The following is a 9,572-nucleotide window of genomic DNA, read 5'->3' on the forward strand; positions in this document are numbered from 1 at the left end:
TTTATTTTATATTATATTTATATTGTATTTATATACTTTATTTATTCTTTACTAGATCTACTGATTTGTAACCTCATACGTTTTTTAGGCATACATGATGGGACACTGTGATTATTACACACCGGTCAACTGGAATGATACGATTAAAATATTTGGAAAGCATCCAAAGTATGAATAACTTAGAAATTTATGGCATTTTTAAGACCACAGAAACTCCTAAACGGGACTAAGAAGTAAGTTCAAGTAAGTGTCTAAAAATCAATATTTAGCTTATCATTATTTTCATATGCTGTCAATTTTTTATTTTATTTCATTTTTTTATGAAATTCTCATCATTGAAAATTCAAACTTTATACAGAGCCTATCATGATGGATTGGTTGGTAACGCATGAGCACTTCTATGAAATCTCTAGGCAACATCAATGATAACATTTCTAATGTTTTTTTTATTTCAGATCCTGGTTCAACAACCAATTCAAAAATGCAAGAATATTCATTCCGACTACTTTACTAGAAATCTCTCTAGAAACATTACATCAGGTGTACATTTATCCATAACCAGTATAAATGCAAACGTTGCTAAAATATTTTTTTTCTCAGGTCCTTTCAACTTCTGCTGCTCTGCACACTAACTCCTTCACCAGGAACATTTAATCAGGTATGTGTTTATCCATAACCAGTATAAATGCAAACATTGCTAAAATATTTCTTTTTCTCAGGTCCTTTCAACTTCTGCTGCTCTGCACACTAACTCCTTCACCACGAACATTATATCAGGTATATGTTTATCCATAACCAGTATAAATGCAAACATTGCTAAAATATTTCTTTTTTTTTTCTCAGGTCCTTTCAACTTCTGCTGCTCTGCACACTAACTCCTTCACCACGAACATTTAATCAGGAATGTGTTTATCCATAACCAGTATAAATGCAAACATTGCTAAAATATTTCTTTTTTTTTTCTCAGGTCCTTTCAACTTCTGCTGCTCTGCACACTAACTCCTTCACCAGGAACATTTAATCAGGTATGTGTTTATCCATAACCAGTATAAATGCAAACATTGCTAAAATATTTCTTTTTCTCAGGTCCTTTCAACTTCTGCTGCTCTGCACACTAACTCCTTCACCACGAACATTTAATCAGGAATGTGTTTATCCATAACCAGTATAAACGCAAACATTGCTAAAATATTTCTTTTTTTTTTCTCAGGTCCTTTCAACTTCTGCTGCTCTGCACACTAACTCCTTCACCAGGAACATTTAATCAGGTATGTGTTTATCCATAACCAGTATAAATGCAAACATTGCTAAAATATTTCTTTTTCTCAGGTTCTTTCAACTTCTGCTGCTCTGCACACTAACTCCTTCACCACGAACATTTAATCAGGAATGTGTTTATCCATAACCAGTATAAATGCAAACATTGCTAAAATATTTTTTTTTTCTCAGGTCCTTTCAACTTCTGCTGCTCTGCACACTAACTCCTTCACCAGGAACATTTAATCAGGTATGTGTTTAGCCATAACCAGTATAAATGCAAACATTGCTAAAATATTTTTTTTTTCAGGTCCTTTCAACTTCTGCTGCTCTGCACACTAACTCCTTCACCAGGAACATTTAATCAGGTATGTGTTTATCCATAACCAGTATAAATGCAAACATTGCTAAAATATTTCTTTTTTTTCTCAGGTCCTTTCAACATCTGCTGCTCTGCACACTAACTCCTTCACCACGAACATTTAATCTGGAATGTGTTTATCCATAACCAGTATAAATGCAAACATTGCTAAAATATTTATTTTTTTTTTTCTCAGGTCCTTTCAACTTCTGCTGCTCTGCACACTAACTCCTTCACCAGGAACATTTAATCAGGTATGTGTTTATCCATAACCAGTATAAATGCAAACATTCCTAAAATATTTCTTTTTTTTCTCAGGTCCTTTCAACTTCTGCTGCTCTGCACACAGACTCCTTCACCAGTAACATTTAATCAAGTATGTGACTATTCATAACCAGTATGAATACAAACTTTATTAAAATGTTTCTTTTTTGCAGATTTTCTCAATTCAACTATCACTGCCCTGATACTCAAAACATCATGAGTTTAAAATACTCATTCATGTAAATGATTCACAAGTGGTTTTTTGTAATGACTGCCTATAATTATGCATGATTAACTTAAATCTTATTAACTCACTAACACGACTAACCTCACTAACTTAATCAGTTATTATAAAAACCACTTGCTGAGTTTTACTATGAAGGTCTTACTGATGTTGCTTGAAAGACAGCGCTGACTAATTTATCAGGTGATTTATTTTTTATAGTATATTATATGAGACTTGTTACTAATTCATTGTTTTTGTTCATAGGTTGAACAACTTCGAGCTAAGTAGTCTTCAACTCTGGAATTACTCAAGACTTTTTCTCCAGTGAAAATAATCGCTCAATCTTCAAATTATGCTATCCCAAGTAACTATCTCCGTCTTGTCGTCAGAGAAGGTGTCTACTGTGATATATTGAATAGTTAAGTGCATAGATGTTGATGAAATAATGAATAAATATATTATATTTATTTTAATTGATTGTTTTAATTTAATTATGAGCCACTTTACGGCCAAATTACATTATGATGTAACGTAAATTACAAAAATATTTAAACATATCCGAATTTTAAAAAATTCTTGTGTTAATAGGGATACTTATTGAGTGCACTTTTTAGTGGAGACAATTGTGTAAAACAGTTTGTTTACTGTTTGGGTGTCTTGAAATCTTGGTCAACTTCTTTAAACGTTTGCTTTGTCTCGGTCAAAGTCTGCGTAAGTGCTTTGACTTGTAGAACTATACACTTGGCTCTCTTGATAATACTGAATTGACTTAAAAAAGTAGATTTTTTTGACATGTTTAAATTGACTGTAAAGCATGTACTAGACACTTAGCTCTTGTGTTGTTGAAGTGCCTTAAACATTTAATGTGTCGGACCGGTGACTTCTCTAAATTAAATATTGTGTTTTCTATTACTCCTTTAAATGATGTACTTTTCTTAGCTATAAATATCACTTAATTTAATATCATACTGTGCTATTATATATATATATATATATATATATATATATATATATATATATATATATGTGTATCTATTTACATATATGTGTATGTGTATACATATATGCATTTATTGTTTTGCGTTTATATATACATATATATGTTATATTAATTTTTTATTGTAACTATTATCGTTCCATAACTATTATCCTTTTTCTGTTAATATCTATACTTTTTCTTAATAATTTTCTCTTTATTCACATTTTTTGGATTTGATTATGGATGTCTTACACATGTATATATTTTTACTATGTTCCTACTGCGCATGATCGTTGAGAAAATCTTCGTAATATGAAACCACTAAAATTCTCTCTATCCCGTTCTCTCACCAATGACGATACAGTTTCCACTATTTTCCGCAAACACTTACGCACACATTTTACTCTCGTACACACTCGTAATACAATTTCCAAACTAACAACATGTTCGTTTGGAATAAGCTTTTTTATAATAAAATATATCATTTATTTTAATTTTACATTTTTTTTAAATTTTTCATAACTAGACGTTTCATCAATCTTTTATTTCACATTTATTTATTTTTTCGTGCAATTTTGTGTTTCTGTGTTGTTTTTCAAAATTTATTTGTATGGTGAGTTTCTTTACATTTGTTTATTTTATGGTTGTTTTTCATATATACTTTTCATATACACTGTTTTACTTATTTTTGGTTGTTAATTATGTATTTTTTATATTGTTTTAATTTGTAACCCTGAATTATTTAATTATAGCACTGAATATGGGTCAAATCAGGACCCGAAACATATGTTCTTAAAATAAAAACATTTTTCATTAAAACTGTTTTTTTATTACTGGATGGATGCCTAAGAAACAATTTCATTATATATATATATATATATATATATATATATAATACATACAGATATATAAAATACAATATCTATTAAAATAATTACAAATGTTAATGTGTTTTAGTCATTTTCATTATTGCAATAAATTAATATAATTGAATTATTAAATATTGTGATACATTAAGAGTTTTGAATAAAACTAACTAAACTTTATTTGGAGTGTTTCATTTCACACTATTTTCAGTGATATATATTAGAAACATAAGATACAGGTACAGGTATATATAAAAACACATAATTTTGATGTTGACATATGAGTAAGTTCTTGAGGGCGATATATCAAACAAAGAAATTTATTTGTTTGATGTATTGCCCTTAAGAACTTACTCATATATATATATATATATATATATATATATATACAGATACAGATATATAAAATACAATATCTATTAATATAATTACAAATCTTAATGTGTTTTAGTCATTTTCATTATTGCAATAAATTAATATAATTGAATTATTAAATATTGTGATACATTAAGAGTTTTGAAGAAAACTAACTAAACTTTATTTGGAGTGTTTCATTTCACACCATTTTTAGTGATATATATTAGAAACATAAGATACAGGTACAGGTATTATAAACTGATAAGCTAATGTTATCATAAACATTAATATACTCATTAATTCGTTCTTCGAAGAGGATTCAATATTTTGAATAAATTTCATATAATATAATTTTTGTAATCTAATTTTATCATGATCAATATTGTTAATGTAGTTATAACTTTGGCCATTTTAAATAGACTAATCTATGGTTTTTCACTCATTTCAAACATGTCAAAAATGTTAACATTTTTCAATCACTTTAATATATATTATTATTTAAAGTCTCAATTAGTTCATTTTAATTAATATACTTTGAATATTGGTCAGTTTTACTTAACTATAACTTATAAAAAAAAATTACTTAACTATAACTTATAAAACAAATTCAAGTTCTCAGTCTTGAGTTATTTACTTCTTTTTACAAGAATATCTTCATTGTTACTAATATATCTTTATTATTATTCGCGTGATTATTACATTAATGACATTAATATTCTTACCAAATATACCCTACCATCTCCTATTTTACTTTACACTACCTTACCATAACCTTACACTACCTTAACCTAATACTTACCTACGTTAAGAACTAATGTACTCTTACCTTGGTTATCTTACCATGTCTCGAACCTGCTACCCTGTCCTCTCCAGCGACTCCCACCTCCCAACGCGCGACGCCACGACGATCACATTAATAAACCGTTACAAAGTAGGTGATATTATATATTTTAAACGAAAAAAAACTAACAGGTCATATGGCAAAAAAAAAATTGAATTGGTATGGCCTGTGTTGGCGTAATTGGTAGAGTGATGGCTTCGTATCGTAAAGGTACCGAGTTCGAATCATACATCAGGACAAAAAACGGGAAGAAGTAGTGCTGTTCGCGTTGAGGAATTTATTTATTGTAAGATAGCACAAAAATAAAATTTAGATTTAATAAACTAAGACGTCATGAAGCCGAAAAAAAGCAGATTTGGTGTGGCCTGTGTTGGCGTAATTGGTAGAGTGATGGATTCGTACCCAAAGAGTGCCGAGTTCGAATCGTACCTCGGTACAAAAAATGGAAAGCGTGGAATTTATTTATCGTAAGATAGCACAAAATTAATATTTAGATATAACAAACTAACAGGTCATGAGGTCGAAAGAAAGCAGAATCGATGTGTCCTGTGCTGGCGTAATTGGTAGAGCGACGGATTCGTACCCAAAGAGTGCCGAGTTCGAACCATACCTCGGGACAAAAAATGGAAAGCGTGGAATTTATTATTTATTGTAAGATAGCACAAAGTTAAAATTTGGATTTAATAAACTAACAGGTCATGAGGCCGAAAAAAAGCAGAATCGGTGTGGCCTGTGTTGGCGTATTGCTAGCGTGCTAGCTTCATGTCAACAGGGTACCGAGTTCGATTCATACCTCCGGACACAAAACGCAAAATAGCGTGAGTTGACGCTGTGGAACGAGGTATGCACGGAATCACATCCGTTCGAATTTGAGACGCCAGGCAGGTATGCTCCCCTCGATCTCGATTGAGAGGAGAGATACGCGCGAGAATCCCGCAACATCCCCTAATGAACCCCGCAGCAGCCCCGAAAAGGGGCGAGGGGGGATTATAGGGGGGTGTGGGGTTCACGAACCCGCGACCCTGTGGTCCAACCCTCCCGGAAAAGGGAGAGGGGGGACTATAGGGGGGTGAGGGTTCCGCGCGACGACCACCACTGGGTCGCGCCGGTTGAAAAGCCGGGTGTATCACAGGGTGGGTCGGTGTGCGAGTCCCCGGAGCACCCTCGAGTGCGATGATGGGGATGTGGGGTGAGGGAAATGCAGTGACGAGGGAAAAAGGGGTGGAAAGATATGAGGAGGGAGAGATAGGGATGGTGGGAGAGATAGGGGGAGAGATAAGGAGAGGGAGAGAGGTAGGGGGAGTGATAAGGGGGGGAGTGATAAAGGGGGGAGAGACAAGGGGAGGGGAGAGATAGGGGGAGGGATGAGAGAGGGGGAGGGATGAGCGAGGGGGAGAGAGACCGAGGGAGGGATAGAGACGGAGGGAGGGATGGATGAGGCGACGGGCGCGGACGTAACACATTGTTATTATGTAAAATGTGTTTAGTCTCCTCCCCCTATCGCTTCCTTCCATCCATCCCTCCCTCCGTCTCTCTCCCTCCCTTCGTCTCTCTCCCCCTCGCTCATCCCTCCCCCTCTCTCATCCCTCCTCCTATCTCTCCCTCCCCTTGCTCTTCCCCCCTTATCACTCCCCCCCTTATCCCTCCCCCTACCTCTCTCCCTCTCCTTATCTCTCCCCCTATCTCTCCCACCATCCCTATCTCTCCCTCCTCATATCTTTCCACCCCTTTTTCCCTCGTCACTGCATTTCCCTCACCCCACATCCCCATCATCGCACTCGAGGGTGCTCCGGGGACTCGCACACCGACCCACCCTGTGATGCACCCGGCTTTTCAACCGGCGCGACCCAGTGGTGGTCGTCGCGCGGAACCCTCACCCCCCTATAGTCCCCCCTCTCCCTTTTCCGGGAGGGTTGGACCACAGGGTCGCGGGTTCGTGAACCCCACACCCCCCTATAATCCCCCCTCGCCCCTTTTCGGGGCTGCTGCGGGGTTCATTAGGGGATGTTGCGGGATTCTCGCGCGTATCTCTCCTCTCAATCGAGATCGAGGGGAGCATACCTGCCTGGGGTCTCAAATTCGAACGGATGTGATTCCGTGCATACCTCGTTCCACAGCGTCAACAGTCACGCTATTTTGCGTTTTGTGTCCGGAGGTATGAATCGAACTCGGTACCCTGTTGACATGAAGCTAGCACGCTAGCAATACGCCAACACAGGCCACACCGATTCTGCTTTTTTTCGGCCTCATGACCTGTTAGTTTATTAAATCCAAATTTTAACTTTGTGCTATTTTACAATAAATAATAAATTCCACGCTTTCCATTTTTTGTCCCGAGGTATGGTTCGAACTCGGCACTCTTTGGGTACGAATCCGTCGCTCTACCAATTACGCCAGCACAGGCCACATCGATTCTGCTTTTTTTCGGCCTCATGACCTCTTAGTTTATTAAATCTAAATTTTATTTTTGTGCTATCTTACGATAAATAAATTCCACGCTTTCCATTTTTTGTACCGAGGTACGATTCGAACTCGGCACTCTTTGGGTACGAATCCATCACTCTACCAATTACGCCAACACAGGCCACACCAAATCTCTGCTTTTTTCGGCTTCATGACTCTTAGTTTATTAAATCTAAATTTATTTTTTGTGCTATCTTACAATAAATAAATTCCTCAACGCGAACAGCACTACTTCTTCCCGTTTTTTGTCCTGATGTATGATTCGAACTCGGTACCTTTACGATACGAAGCCATCACTCTACCAATTACGCCAACACAGGCCATACCAATTCAAATTTTTTTTTGCCATATGACCTGTTAGTTTTTTTTCGTTTAAATATATAATATCACCTACTTTGTAACGGTTTATTAATGTGATCGTCGTGGCGTCGCGCGTTGGAGGTGGGAGTCGCTGGAGAGGACAGGGTAGCAGGTTCGAGACATGGTAAGATAACCAAGGTAAGAGTACATTAGTTCTTAACGTAGGTAAGTATTAGGTTAAGGTAGTGTAAGGTTATGGTAAGGTAGTGTAAAGTAAAATAGGAGATGGTAGGGTATATTTGGTAAGAATATTAATGTCATTAATGTAATAATCACGCGAATAATAATAAAGATATATTAGTAAATGAACATTCTTGTAAAAAGAAGTATAACTCAAGACTGAGAACTTGAATTTGTTTTATAAGTTATAGTTAAGTAATTTTTTTTTTATAAGTTATAGTTAAGTAAAACTGACCAATATTCAAAGTATATTAATTAAAATGAACTAATTGAGACTTTAAATAATATATATTAAAGTGATTGAAAAATGTTAACATTTTTGACATGTTTGAAATGAGTGAAAAACCATAGATTAGTCTATTTAAAATGGCCAAAGTTATAACTACATTAACAATATTGATCATGATAAAATTAGATTACAAAAATTATATTATATGAATTTATTCAAAATATTGAATCCTCTCGAAGAACGAATTAATGAGTATATTAATGTTTATGATAACATTAGCTTATCAGTTTATAATACCTGTACCTGTATCTTATGTTTCTAATATATATCACTAAAAATGGTGTGAAATGAAACACTCCAAATAAAGTTTTAGTTAGTTTTCTTCAAAACTCTTAATGTATCACAATATTTAATAATTCAATTATATTAATTTATTGCAATAATGAAAATGACTAAAACACATTAAGATTTGTAATTATATTAATAGATATTGTATTTTATATATCTGTATCTGTATATATATATATATATATATATATATATATGAGTAAGTTCTTAAGGGCAATACATCAAACAATAAATTTCTTTGTTTGATATATCGCCCTCAAGACTTACTCATATGTCAAATCAAAATTATGTGTTTTTATATATACCTGTACCTGTATCTTATGTTTCTAATATATCACTGAAAATAGTGTGAAATGAAACACTCCAATAAAAGTTTAGTTAGTTTTATTCAAAACTCTTAATGTATCACATATTTAATAATTCAATTATATTAATTTATTGCAATAATGAAAATGACTAAAACACATTAACATTTGTAATTATTTTAATAGATATTGTATTTTATATATCTGTATGTATTATAATATATATATATATATATATATATATATATATAATAAATTGTTTCTTAGGCATCCATCCAGTAATAAAAAACAGTTTTAATGAAAAATGTTTTTATTTTAAGAACATATGTTTCGGGTCCTGATTTGACCCATATTCAGTGCTATATTAAATAATTCAGGGTTACAAATTAAAACAATATAAAAAATACATAATTAACAAACCAAAAAATAAGTAAAAACATTGTATATAAAAGTATATATGAAAAACAACCATAAAATAAACAATGTAAGAAACTCACCATACAAATAAATTTTGAAAAACAACACAGAAACACAAA

General features: G+C 33.6%; 1 long non-coding RNA gene across 1 annotated transcript; it reads left to right on the forward strand.

Moving 5' to 3' along the window:
- Nucleotides 1-1,494: 1,494 nt before the first annotated feature.
- LOC113372835 lies at nucleotides 1,495-2,433 on the forward strand. The gene is made up of 5 exons (XR_003366809.1): nucleotides 1,495-1,507; nucleotides 1,815-1,872; nucleotides 1,937-1,994; nucleotides 2,056-2,309; nucleotides 2,373-2,433. It is a non-coding gene; the product is annotated as an uncharacterized LOC113372835 (long non-coding RNA).
- The last annotated feature ends 7,139 nt before the right edge of the window (nucleotides 2,434-9,572 follow it).

Source organism: Ctenocephalides felis, unplaced genomic scaffold, assembly GCF_003426905.1.
Source record: "Ctenocephalides felis isolate EL2017-DRISC unplaced genomic scaffold, ASM342690v1 CF-g0.4_SCAFFOLD_01604, whole genome shotgun sequence".
Lineage (NCBI taxonomy): Eukaryota > Metazoa > Arthropoda > Insecta > Siphonaptera > Pulicidae > Ctenocephalides > Ctenocephalides felis.